Consider the following 14307-nt stretch of genomic DNA (forward strand, 5'->3'; position numbering starts at 1 on the left):
TGACGTATATATACTTCACTAGCCTGTGAGGCTCTGGGGAGCGAGCGCGCGCCGCCGGCGGTGCGCTCCCGCTCGGTCACGGACCCCCCCGCGCGTGTGACCGTCGGACCCGATGTCCGCCGGTCACTCGGCGATCGTCGGGGGAGAGAGAGAAAGGCAGGCGGCTAGTGTAAACAAGCCGCCTGTCAGTTCTCCCTGTGTAGAAACAATGATCATACGGTTCTACTATGTAGGACCGTTGATCATTGTTCCTACAGCTCAAGCCACAGCCAATCACAGTTAGAATCACGCCCCTAGGGACACACACAGCCCCTCCCTCTCAAATAAAGTTAACCCCTTCACTGCCAGTGTAATTTTACAGTAACAGTGCATATGTATAGCACTGATTACTGTAGATATGTCACTGGTAACCCCAAAAGTGTCAAAAATGTCAGTCAAGGGTCCGATCTGTCCGCCGCAATGTCGCAGTACCGCAAAAAAAATCGCAGATCGCCGCCATTACGCGTTAAAAAAAAACAACAAAAATGACAAAAATCTTTCCCTTTGTTAGTAAACGCGATAACTTTTGCGCAAACCAATCAAAATATGCTATTTGCGATTTTTTTTTACCAAACATATGTAGTATAAAACAAATTGGCCGAAAATGTTAAAAAATTTTGATTTTTACATTTTTTTAGGGAATTTCATATAAAAAATCTGAAAAATATTGTTATTTTTGCAAAATTGACGTTTTTTTTTTGTTTATAGCGCATGATCAAAAAATCGCACAGGTGATCAAATACCACCAAAAGAAAGCTCTGTTTGTGGGGGAAAAAAGGTCGTCAAATTCGTTTAGGTACAGCGTCACGCAGTGTCGAATCGCAAAATACCCCCTGGTCAGGAAGGGGGTAAAATCTTCCGGGGCTTAAGTGGTTAACTGTACCTGTCATAAAGAAATTATGGCTGATTGGTGTATGTCTTCAATTGTGATTTTGACAAAGACATGGTAATTAAAGTTCCGTCACTTTATCAAACTGCCAGGTTAATATGGTGAGCTTTAGGGCCATTATTACATATTCACTGGAAATCATATACTGTGTAAGTTATAATTGCAGGAGAATATCTTTATTCATAGTAACAGTACAGAATCATTTAGCAATCTGTGTACTGCATTTATGACTGACCAACATGTACAGTTGTGCTCAAAAGTTTGCATACCCTGGCAGAAATCATGCAATTTTGGCATTGATATTAAAAATATGAGGAATTATGCCTATTATTTAAGGATAGTGATCCTATGAAGCCGTTTATTATCACATAGTTGTTTGGCTCCTTTTTAAATCATAATGATAACAGAAATCACCCAAATGGTCAACTCGGAATATTTCTTAGTGCGAGCACACAAGGTGACACACACAAAAAGAAGCCTTCAGATCACAGTGTGCCAGAAGCTGTGAGGCATATCATGGTGCTGTCGGGCATATTGTAACTGGGCTTTTTTTGTGGCATTGTGTAAAGGCTTCTTTCTGGCAACTCAACCATGCAGCTAATTTTTATTCAAGTATAGTATTGTGCTCCTTGCCACTCCGTCTTTTTCCAGAACAGCCAGTTTTTTGTCTTGATAGGCGCTACTTACCTAAAATCTATCAAAATATAGTGAAAGTTGTACAAATCGTATATCTACAATAATAATAACAGTGTTTAAATCATCCAATAAGCATGATGATACATTATTTTTTAAGTTCATCTCTAGTCCATATCAACATTATCCCAGACAGTCTTTAAGTAATCTTGTGCAGTGAAATCCCTTTAAAAGTACAACCACCTGGTGCAGAAAAATGCACATTCTCCAACCGTATTTGGCTCCTCAGAACCGAACTCACTTTTCAAATGGGTGTAGATACAAAAGTAGAATAAATCTACCCTAAGCAGGAACACCAGCCCGATGTCCTATCGTAGTCAAAAAAAGCCACAAGCAGAGTAAAATAATATTCTCATAGTGCAGTAGTTTCATTCAGAATCTATGGGTAAAAACATAAATAACTCACATTTATAAGGTGCATTAACCAGTTCAGCTCTTTGGGCGTACTATTTACATCCAAAGAGTGAACCTTTGATTACAAGTTGAATTTCAAAGTTAAAGTGAAAGTGATGCGGCAGTTCCATAGCTGATAACCACTTTCACACAGCCGGCCGCGCTGTGCCCCCCCCCCCTCTGGTCCTGGGCTATCAAGTGCTTACTGACACCCAGGAACACAAATGCACGCATCGGCGCGGGGGGGGAGACCAAATCTATGAAGTGATGTAATTTCTGGTTTCAGATGCACCCTTTCTTGGCCTGCACAGCCAGGAGACACATCTAACCAAGCTGATCTGTGTCTATTAGACCCCTAATGTCTCCAAAATGAGTACCTGTCAGCTGCCCAATGTTATCACTTAGGGCAGGGGTGTCAAACTGGCAGCCCTCCAGTTGTTGCAGAACTACAAGTCCCATCATGCCTCTGCCTGTGGGAGTCATGCTTGTAACTGTCAGCCTTGAAATGCCTCATGGGACTTGTAGTTCTGCAACAGCGGGAGGGCCGTCAGTTTGACACCTGTGATTTAGGGGATTATTAACCCCTTGTGAAAGCAATCACATAAAAATAAATAGAGAAATAAAAAAAAGTTAAAGAAAAATAATAATAATAAAATATAATAAAATAAAATAAAAAATTGCCAAAACCCAGTTGCCCCGCACACCTGTGCAAACGCAAGCTCAGAGTGCATACAAGTGTGTGAACTGTGGTCGCGCTACACATATGACTTATCGCCGCGACCGCCAGAGTGAGAACAATCATTCTGGCATAAGAGCTCCTAGTTAATTTTAAATTGAAGAGTTGTAACGGGTTTTAAAGTGTCACCTATGATAATTTTTGGGCACCATCATTTTTGGCGATATTGTGGGGGCATGCAATTTTAAAACATGAAATGTTAGATATCTATTTACTCGATGCAACCTCATATTTTATATTTTAATCAAAAATGGGTATTATATGGCATGGTTTTGCACTAGAACTCATTTTATTATATTTTTTTGGAATATTTGCATTTAATAAACAATTGCCCAAATATAACGTGAAACAAAAATTTGCAGCTATCACTTTTTTATTCTACAGGGCCTCTGCTTTCAGAAAATATATAATGTTCAGGGGGTTTATGTAATTTTATTGCCAAAAATTAAGATTTTTACATACATATGCGACAAGGAAAAAAAATTGCTCTGGAGCCGAACTGGTTACCTAGCACCAGCATGTATAACCTCTTTGGATACTAATAACCCCACCCCTCATAAAGCAGAGTCGGTGTGCCTTCCAAAGAACCTGAAGTGAACCGGAACTGTCTTCAGGTCACCACCTGAAATAACGACAATATTATCAGCGGCTTAGTCTGATTGCATTTCGCACATGCATATTCAGCAAGCCTCGCCACCTCCATCTTAAAGTGGTTTTACATAAAAACATAGAAACATAGAATGTGTCGGCAGATAAGAACCATTTGGCCCATCTAGTCTGCCCAATATATCTGAATCCTATGAATAGTCCCTGGCCCTATCTTATATGAAGGATAGCCTTATGCCTATCCCATGCATGCTTAAACTCCTTCACTGTATTTGCAGCTACCACTTCTGCAGGAAGGTTATTCCATGCATCCACTACTCTCTCAGTAAAGTAATACTTCCTCATATTACTTTTAAACCTTTGCCCCTCTAGTTTAAAACGGTGTCCTCTTGTGGTAGTTTTTCTTCTTTTAAATATGCTCTCCTCCTTTACCGAGTTGATTCCCTTTATGTATTTAAAAGTTTCTATCATATCCCCACTGTCTCTTCTTTCTTCCAAGCTATACATGTTAAGGTCCTTTAACCTTTCCTGGTAAGTTTTTTCCTGCAATCCATGTACTAATTTAGTAGCTCTTCTCTGAACTCTCTCTACAGTATCTATATCCTTCTGGAGATATGGCCTCCAGTACTGCGCACAATACTCCAAGTGAGGTCTCACCAGTGTTCTGTACAGCGGCATAAGCACTTCTCTCTTTCTACTGCTTATACCTCTCCCTATACATCCAAGCATTCTGCTAGCATTTCGTGTTGCTCTATTACATTGTCCTCCCACCTTTAAGTCTTCTGAAATAATTACTCCTAAATCCCTTTCCTCAGATACTGAGGTCAGGACTGTGTCAAATATTCTATATTCTGCCCTTGGGTTTTTATGCCCCAGGTGCATTATCTTGCACTTATCCACATTAAATTTCAGTTGCCAGAGTTCTGACCATTCTTCTAGTTTTCCTAAATCCTTTTCCATTTGGCGTTTCCCTCCAGGAACATCAACCCTGTTACATATCTTTGTGTCATCAGCAAAAAGACAAACCTTACCATTGAGGCCTTTTGCAATATCACTTATGAAGATATTAAACAAAATTGGTCCCAGTACAGATCCCTGAGGTACCCCACTGGTAACATGACCTTGTTCTGAATGTTCTCCATTGACTACAACCCTCTGTTGTCTGTCACTCAGCCACTGCCTAATCCACTCAACAATATGGGAGTACATGCTCAATGACTGTAGTTTATTGATAAGTCTTCTATGTGGGACAGTGTCAAAAGCCTTACTAAAATCTAGATATGCAATGTCTACTGCACCTCCACCGTCTATTATTTTAGTCACCCAGTCAAAAAAATCTATAAGATTTGTTTGACATGATCTCCCTGAAGTAAACCCATGTTGTTTTATATTTCTTGCAATCCATGGGATTTAAGATGTTCCACAATTCTATCCTTTAATAGGGTTTTCATTAATTTGCCTACTATTGATGTCAGACTCACTGGTCTATAGTTGCTCGATTCCTCCCTACTACCTTTCTTGTGAATGGGCACGACATTTGCCAATTTCCAATCTTCCGGGACGACTCCTGTTACTAATGATTGGTTAAATAAATCTGTTAATGGTTTTGCCAGCTCACCACTTAGCTCTTTTAATAATTTTGGGTGTATCTCATCAGGACCCTGTGACTTATTTGTCTTCACTTTAGACAGCAATCTTAGAACGTCTTCCTCTGTAAAGACACATGCATCAAACGATTCATTAGTCATCCTTTCAAGTGGAGGTCCTTTTCCTTGTTTTTCTTCTGTAAAAACTGAACAGAAGTATTCATTAAGGCAGTCGGCTAGCCCTTTATTCTCTTCTACATACCTTCCGTCCTTTGTTTTTAATTTAGTTATTCCTTGTTTTAATTTCCTTTTTTCATTTATATATCTGAAGATAAAGGCAGAAGTTTTTTATCTTAATGCATTAAGATAAAAAACCTGTGTGCAGAAGCCCCCTCAGCCCCCCTAATACTTACCTGAGCCCCACCTTGATCAAACGATGTTGCACAAGAACCTCGGCTGCTCAAGACTCTCCCTTCTGATTCGCAGAGACATAGCAGTGGGTGCCATTGGCTCCCGCTGCTGTCAATCAAAGTCAGTGAGCCAATGAGGAGAAAGAGGGGATGGAACTGAGCTGCGTCTCCGTGTCTGAATGGACACATAGAGCAGCGGCTCGGGTGCTCGGGTGCCCTCATAGCAAGCTACTTGCTGTTGGGGCACTCGGCAGCAGGGAGGGTCCTGGAGGATCCAAGAAAAGGAGGATCGGGGCTGCTCTGTGCAAAACCAACTGCACAGAGCAGGTAAGTTTAACTTGTTTGTTTTTTTTTGGAAAAAAAAAACAAGACTTTAAAATCACTTTAATGAATATTAAAAATAATTATTTTCGGCTAGACTTACAGAAAACAAAGAAATGCTTTTTACCTACAGCATATTGATTTTGTATTTAAGCTTGCAACATTAATCAATCTTGGGTTATTATTAATATTTTAATTTTATTATTATTACTGACTTATGTGTATAACAAATTGCAACCTACCACCTTCGAATATGTACCAATCTCAGCTTAAAGCTTTACAATCTTTACATAATATTCAGTCTTGCAAAGTATATTGACACTTGATAAAGACTAGTATGAGTGATGTGTCTTTTTTTTTAAATTTCTTTATTTATCCAAAATTGCCATGTACAGTTCCACACAGTATGTTAGAGCTACGTAAACAGTTCCAAATCAGGTTGGCAAAGTATAAAGCCAGAGTACATGGATATGACAGTATCGGTGAATTCCTAAACAAGGAACCACCTTGTCTTGGTAGCAATAACCCTTTTGAATGGACAGTAGAGAATGTGCATTTAAGGCCTCAGGAGATACAGCCCCCGGCGCAGAGATATACTGTGAAGGTGTCGAGTGGAGGATGTGTATTCTATGAGGAAGTAATCCTGTAGTAAGGGAGTCGTAACATGACTGCATGGTGATAAGAGGTAAAATGGGAACGTCAACTTTACAGAGATTGAAGGGGAAGTATATTGGGTCTATAAGTTGGTGGAAAGAAGAAACGAGAAAAAAGGGTGACTGTAGGGGATAAGAAATTCCGCGTCCATAGGGCCCCCCGCCCGATGCCACCAGGCAGTACTCATGTAGAGACACCATGCTGCGCAACCTCCAGTATGTATGCATCCATTCTGACAAAGTGTTGCCATGGTCTCCAGGTGTCACAAAAGGACCTCTCCCTACCGAAATGAGTGTCTGTAAGGTCTTCCATGTCCCTGAATTCATTGATTTTAGAAAACTAGAGAGACCTCGTGGGCGGGTGCACTGACAAAAAGTCCAACAAAGGGGGATGCAGGCCCTGGCTGCGTTCAGGAGCTGAATGGTATGGGAGAATTTATATTTCTTGATTGGCCTTTGTGTGATGTGCAGCAAACATGCCTCTAAGTCGTCCGCCAGATCCACATTGGTCAGATGTTTAATGGTGCTAGTCACTGCCTGCCAAAAGGGTTTGAGTTTTGGGCAATCCCAAAAAATGTGCAGGATGGTTCCCCGATCAGCGTTACACTGCCAGCATGTATCAGGAACCTGCGGAAAGTATCAATGTAAAGTTGTGGGCAACCTACACCACCTATTCAGGATCTTGTAGCCAGTTTATTGGGCTTTCGAGGTTATGGAGGTTTTTTGCGCAAAATATAGGATCTTCTATCTCTGAGGGGCCGTAAAGGTCGTGGCAAAGTCAGATTCCCAACTAGAAAGAAATAGGGGACAAAAGTCAGGTGCCGGGCAAAGCAGGGTGGTGTATAATATGGATAGGCTGTGGCAAAGCGGTTCCCCCCTTTCCGGCAAATGCATTCCAGCTCCGTAAGTTTTCAGGAAATACCTGATGAATGGAGGCATTGATGCAGGAAGTACCAAAGTTGATAACTACACCGAAGGTCTGGGGGGGGGGGGGGTCTGCAGCAGACGCAATTGCGCTTGGCAAAATTTTTCCATCCAACCCCAAAAAATCCCATAGACGTATACGGCCGCCCGGTACCAAACGCAAGAACTGGGGATTCTGGGAAACAGGTGTAAACTCAGGGTTGCCGAGGATGGGAATCATGGGTGAAGGCAATGGGAAAATCGAAGTACCATGGAAAGCCTCCCTGGACACCTGGATCATGCTACTCAGGGTAGGATGACGGAGGAGTTCCCTTGGTAATGGTGTGGCAATCCAGGGCAAGCTCCTCGCTGTCTGCCCAGAGTCCTCCATCTCCATATCCACCCATTGCTTCGACTCTGCGTGACAATGCCAGTCTACCAGCCTGGATAAATGGACTGCTCTATAATACGTCCGAATATCAGGCAGGCCCACACCATCTTGGGATTTGGGAAGATGTAGGAGCTGGAGCTGAAGACGTGGTTTCTGATGTGACCAAACAAATTCCCTGAACATAGAGTTAATGCGTTTGAAGAATGATGTTGGTAGATGGATAGGGTGTCAATTTTTCTTAATAATGATTTTACCTTAGGACATTACCTGTCCTAAGGCTTTACCTTAGGACATTTAGGCCTGGTTTACAACTATGCAGGTTGTAGTTTGCAAATTCCATGTTCATTTTGCATTTTTAAATTCAAGTTTTTGATCCATTAGTCTATGGAAGTCTATGGAGTCTATGGAACAAAAAAACAGAAAAAAAAGTCCCTGGCCCTTTTCATAAAATGCACCGATGTGAATGTGACCCATGGAAAACCATGTTAAACAGACTGTAGTGTGTTTCTGCAAAACTAAAAATGCACTTAAAAATGCATAGTTGTGAACCAGATCTTATCCAAGATTTCTGCTGCATTCCTTCCAAGATGCTGTTTGCGGCAAACTATTATATAAGTAGCTGACAATGCAAGAGAAGTTGGTATGTTCTTCCTCTCTGTGTTCACACCTAGGTGTTTCCTAGTAGTTTAATGCAGTCAACCATCACAAGGAAATTGCAGCAAACATAAGAGCTGTTAGGGTCTATTCATACCTATGCAATTTTTCTTCTATTGGCTTTTTCCATTGAAACCAAAAGCATCAAAACACGTCAATGCATATTTTATACAATTAACCAAATGCCCAGAAATGATTATTTAATTATTTATTTTGAGAATAGAACAAGAAAAATTTGTGCAAGTAAAGGCAGTGAAGCATACCATATCACATGCGCAAAAATGCAGGTGATTTCACACCGCTCCAAAGTGTGTTCTAGCGGTGACCAGCGTTTTTCCAGTGTGGGAAAACCGCAATAGTGTGAATTAGCCCTTACTAACTCCTCCGTGTGACTATTTTGCATATGTAAAGGCTCTCGCCCATTGAACTACTACTATGCTGTTATATAGTTTATTAAACTGTTACTAAACCCTGCATTCACTATACCTGGTCTCCCACAGTACACAGAACATGGAAATTCAAAAGTTTTAATAAATACAAACTGCTAAATATCTTTTCTCATCAGCAGTGAGAGAGTCTTGCGACCTCTATCAGTGTCCAGCAGAGCAGTGGTTGTAGGAGGAGTTTTCATTCGCCCCTGATTGTCCCATGAGGCTGCAGGACCCCTGACCCTCTTTCTGGACAAGGTTTATTGGCCCTGTGCTCATCACATGCACCCTCCCAAGAAAAAAAAATAAAAATTCCCTCGCAATACACACCAAACTGAGCATGTGCAGCCTGTCCCCAAACTCTGTTCTATCAGGAGATGAATTGGGGAGAGTGGAAGACGAGAAGGATCAAAGAAGACAGGATGAAACTGCCTTTTTACAGAATGCAAAGGATTAACCTCTTAGGTTCCATGGTGAGTTTAACCGGTTGCCGACCGCCGCACGACTATATACTGCGGCGGTCAGCCCCGGACAGGCAGAGTGACGTATCGGTACGTCACTCGCCTGTCACTGACTTGCGAGCCTATCGCGGGCGGGCGCGCGCCCGCCGAGGCGCGCGCCCGCCGCGGCTCGTTCACAGGCAAGTCAGTGCGTGTGACCGGCGGACTCGATGTCCGCCAGTCACACTGCGATCGCTCCTGTGAAGGGAGAAAGACAGAGCAGCTTGTGTAAACAAGCTGCCTGTCAGTTCTCCCTGTGTAAAAGTAAAGATCTGACCGTTCTACTATGTAGAACGGTTGATCTTTGCTTTTACACCAATAGGAATGTCCCTACACAGTAGAAAGCACGCCCCTAGGACACACTTAACCCCTCCCTGTCCAATAAAGTTAACCCCTTCCCTGCCAGTGTCATTTTTGCAGTAACAGTGCATATGTATAGCACTGATTACTGCAGTAATGTCACTGGTAACCCCAAAAGTGTAAAAAATGTCAGTCAAGGGTCCGATCTGTCCGCCGCAATGTCGCAGCACCGAAAAAAAAATCGCAGATCGCCGCCATTACGCGTTAAAAAAAAAAACACCAAAAATGACAAAAATCTTTCTCTTTGTTAGTAAACGCGATAACTTTTGCGCAAACCAATCAAAATACGCTTTTTGCGATTTTTTTTACCAAACATAGGTAGCATAAAACAAATTGGCCGAAAAATGTTAAAAAATTTTGATTTTTACTTTTTTTTTTGAGGAATTTCATATAAAAAAATGTGAAAAATATTGTTATTTTTGCAAAATTTACGCTCTTTTTTTGTTTATAGCGCGTGATCAAAAAATCGCACAGGTGATCAAATACCACCAAAAGAAACCTCTGTTTGTGGGAAAAAAAGGACGTCAAATTCGTTTAGGTACAGCGTCGCACGACCGCGCAATTGTCCGTTAAAGTCACGCAGTAAAAAATCGCAAAAAAACCCCTGGTCCTTTAGCAGCCAAATCCTCCGGGGCTTAAGTGGTTAAAAAGCATGCTTTACTGCATATACAGACTGATTTAACTGTTGTGGGTTTAGTAACACTTTAACTGCTTGCTAACCAGCCGTCGTAGTTTTACTGCGGCAGGTCAGCTCTGTCCCGTGAAACAATGTACCTGTACCTGTACACGGGACCATTCACCACAGGGGAAGATAATCAGCGGGTCCGGTGGCCACGATTGCCACCGGACACCCGTGATCGCTCCCTCTGGAGACAGAACGGCGGTCCCCTGTTCTGTCACTTATGAACACAGGGATCCTGTGTTCCTCTTATTTAGGAACACGGGTCTTTGTGTTCATGCAGAAAGCCCACCCCCACAGTTAGAAAGCACCCCCTAGGGACACATTTACCCCTTTGTTCGAACCTGGTGTTAATACCTTCCCTGCCAGTGTCATTAGTACAGTAACAGTGCATATTTTTAGCACTGATTACTGTAGTAATGTCACTGGTCCCCCCAGAGGAGTCAAAAATGGCAGTTAGGTGTCAGATCTGTACCCCGAAATGTCGCAGTCCCACTTGAAATCGATGATCGCGGCCATTACTAGTAAAAAAAATATGAATAAATAAAAATGACATAACTCTTTCCCCTAGTTTGTAGACATGATAACTTTTGTGCAAACCAATCAATATACACTTATTGAGACTTTATTTTACCAAAAATATGTAGCAGAATACAAAACTGTCTAAAATTATGAAAAAATTGAATTTTTAATTTTTTTTTTTTATTGGAAATGATATATAGCAGAAAGTAAAACATATTGGTTTTTTTTCAGAATTGTCGCTCTTTGTTTATTGCGCAAAAAAATTAAATCGCACAGGTGATCAAATACCACCAAAAGAAAGCTCTATTTGTGGGGAAAAAAGGACATCAATTTTATTAGGGTACAGCATCGCACGACCGCGCAATTGTCAGTTAAAGTAACGCAGTGTCGTATCGCAAAAATTGGCCTGGTCATTAAGGGGATAAATCCTTCCGGTCCAGAAGTGGTTAGGCAATCCGTTATGCAATATTAATTGTTAATTCATTAAAACAAGCACACAATGATTTCCATAATTCTTTAAAACATATCTCCTGTTGATATGCACATAGTTATACCTGTTTTTACTGTGCTGAAATGGGTGGGTGGGGTGTAATAAAAACAAGTCTCAGATTCTAGGAAGAGAACTACAATTTGTTCAGAATCCAAAAAGATTTAGCCTTAGATAAGGATGATTTGTGCATTGTACTGTTGATGCTTTGTCATAGTTAATGACATGCAATTGCAGCCAGGAAGAAAAAAATATTGTTTTCAGAGAAAGTGACCAGATATAGGATGGCAATGTGAACAGGCAAAATGAAATTTAGGTTGAGAACACCAGCAAACTGTCATTCAGCAAAAAAAAATGTGTCACATTTGCCACAACTGACACTGTTTTTTCTAGTGCAGAGTACAACTCAGGTCTTCTTCACCACAGTGAATGTTTGACACTGCTCTGTCATAGTTAACATACTTATTCATAGACCTAGATGGCAATTACAGTACTTTATTATAAGTAATATTCAGGAAATAGATTTTAGTTTTGTTTAATAAAATACTCATCAAACTACCAGTAAGTCCCTTGCTATGGCTGAAAACTGATTTAAATATTTATCTTGAGAAATATAATTTGCTGGTGGAAAAATAACAAAAAGAAAATCTATTTTCCAAATATTTTGTAATGTTCGTCTAATTATTATCATGTTAGCATCTTGGATTACATTCTAACCAGTAACAACCAGTGGTTTAAGCTTAATTTTAATGTATAAAGTTTAATACTTGTAATAATACTCTGTCACTTTGCTTGTAAAGGACAAAGTGACAGGTTCTCTTGTAAAGAGATTCCCCCCATCTGCTGATACTCACCTTCTTCACTATGCCCTACCCCTTCATTTTGTTGACAGGCAAATTTCACACACACAAATCTCTTCCCTACCACTCTTTTGCTCTTTTGGAGTGATGAGATTTTATCCTTTGACTGCTAAGGTTCTATACATCATAACTGATCCTCTCTTAGCTAGCCCGTAACTTATAGGATATGTCAGAGCAATAAAAGAGCTACTATAAACGTATGGCTAGTAGGGATGCCCAGATACCTGTTTTTTAAGAGTGAGTACGAGTACTGATACCGTGCAGTGCGGTGCGATTCGAGCCCATACAAAATGCATGGGCTAAAATCGCGCTGCAAAGAATCACATGTGATTTGAACAGGAATGCAATCATTAGTGGTTCATGAACCGGAGATGTTCAGTGGAGAACATGTTCTCCGCTGATTATCTCAGCACTCAAAGAATCCGTCACTGACTAATACAGAAATGGCCATTTTTTAAAGGTGCAACCTCGGCACCTCACTGGTGTTCTCTGTGAGAATTCTCCCTCCCAGATTCTCCAGCCCAGAGATGAAGAACCGGAGAGAAAAGAGAGAATCCCAGGAGAACTGAGGAAGATTATTGACTTTCTCCTTCCTCAATCAGACCACCCCCCAAGACAGTAAAAAAGCCCCTGCCTTTCACAAACCCCCTAAAATAGGCTAGAAACACTATATAAAGCTGCAAGAAAAAGTATGTGAACCCTTTGGAATGATATGGATTTCTGCACAAATTGGTCATAAAATGTGATCTGATCATCATCTAAGTCACAACAATAGACAATCACAGTCTGCTTAAACTAATAACACACAAAGAATGAAATGTTGCCATGTTTTTATTGAACACACCATGTAAACATTCACAGTGCAGGTGGAAAAAGTATGTGAACCCCTATACTAATGACATCTCCAAGAGCTAATTGGAGTGAGATGTCAGCCAACTGGAGTCCAATCAATGAGATGAGACTGGAGGTGTTGGTTACAGCTGCCCTATAAAAAAACACACACCAGTTCTGGGTTTGCTTTTCACAAGAAGCATTGCCTGATGTGAATGATGCCTCGCACAAAAGAGCTCTCAGAAGACCTACGATTAAGAATTGTTGACTTGCATAAAGCTGGAAAGGGTTTTAAAAGTATCTCCAAAAGCCTTGCTTTTCATCAGTCCACGGTAAGACAAATTGTCTATAAATGGAGAAAGTTCAGCACTGCTGCTACTCTCCCTATGAGTGGCCGTCCTGTAAAGATGACTGCAAGAGCAGAGTACAGACTGCTCAATGAGGTGAAGAAGTCACTGGCAAATGCTAACATCCCTGTTAGCAAATCTACAATACGTAAAACACTAAACAAGAATGGATTTCATGGGAGGATACCACAGAGGAAGCCACTGCTGTCCAAACAAAACATTGCTGCACGTTTACAGTTTGCACAAGAGCACCTGGATGTTCCACAGCAGTACAGGCAAAATATTCTGTGGACAGATGAAACCAAAGTTGAGTTGTTTGCAAGAAACACACAACACTATGTGTGGCGAAAAAGAGGCACAGCACACCAACATCAAAACCTCATCCTAACTGTGAAGTATGGTGGTGGGGGCATCATGGTTTGGGGCTGCTTTGCTGCATCAGGGCCTGGACGGAGTGCTATCATCGAAGGAAAAATGAATTCCCAAGTTTATCAAGACATTTTTCAGGAGAACTTAAGGCCATCTGTCTACCAGCTGAAACTCAACAGAAGATGGGTGTTGCAACAGGACAATGACCCAAAGCATAGAAGTAAATCAACAACAGAATGGCATAAACAGAAGAAAATACGCCTTCTGAAGTAGCCCAGTAAGAGTCCTGACCTCAACCCGAGTGAGATGCTGCGGCATGACCTCAAGAAAGCGATTCACACCAGACATCCCAAGAATATTGCTGAAATGAAACAGTTCTGTAAAGAGGAATGGTCAAGAATTACTCCTGAGTCCTGACCGTTGTGCACGTCTGAACTGCAACTACAGGAAACGTTTGGTTGAAGTTATTGCTGCCAAAGGAGGTTCAACCAGTTATTAAATCCAAGGGTTCACTTTTTCCACCTGCACTGTGAATGTTTACATGGTGTGTTCAATAAAAACATGGCAACATTTTCTTCTATGTGTGTTATTAGTTTAAGCAGACTGTGATTGTCTATTGTTGTGACTTAGATGATGATCAGATCACATTT

The sequence above is a fragment of the Pelophylax lessonae genome (assembly GCF_965119305.1).
Source record: "Pelophylax lessonae genome assembly, chromosome: 3".
Classification (NCBI taxonomy): domain Eukaryota; kingdom Metazoa; phylum Chordata; class Amphibia; order Anura; family Ranidae; genus Pelophylax; species Pelophylax lessonae.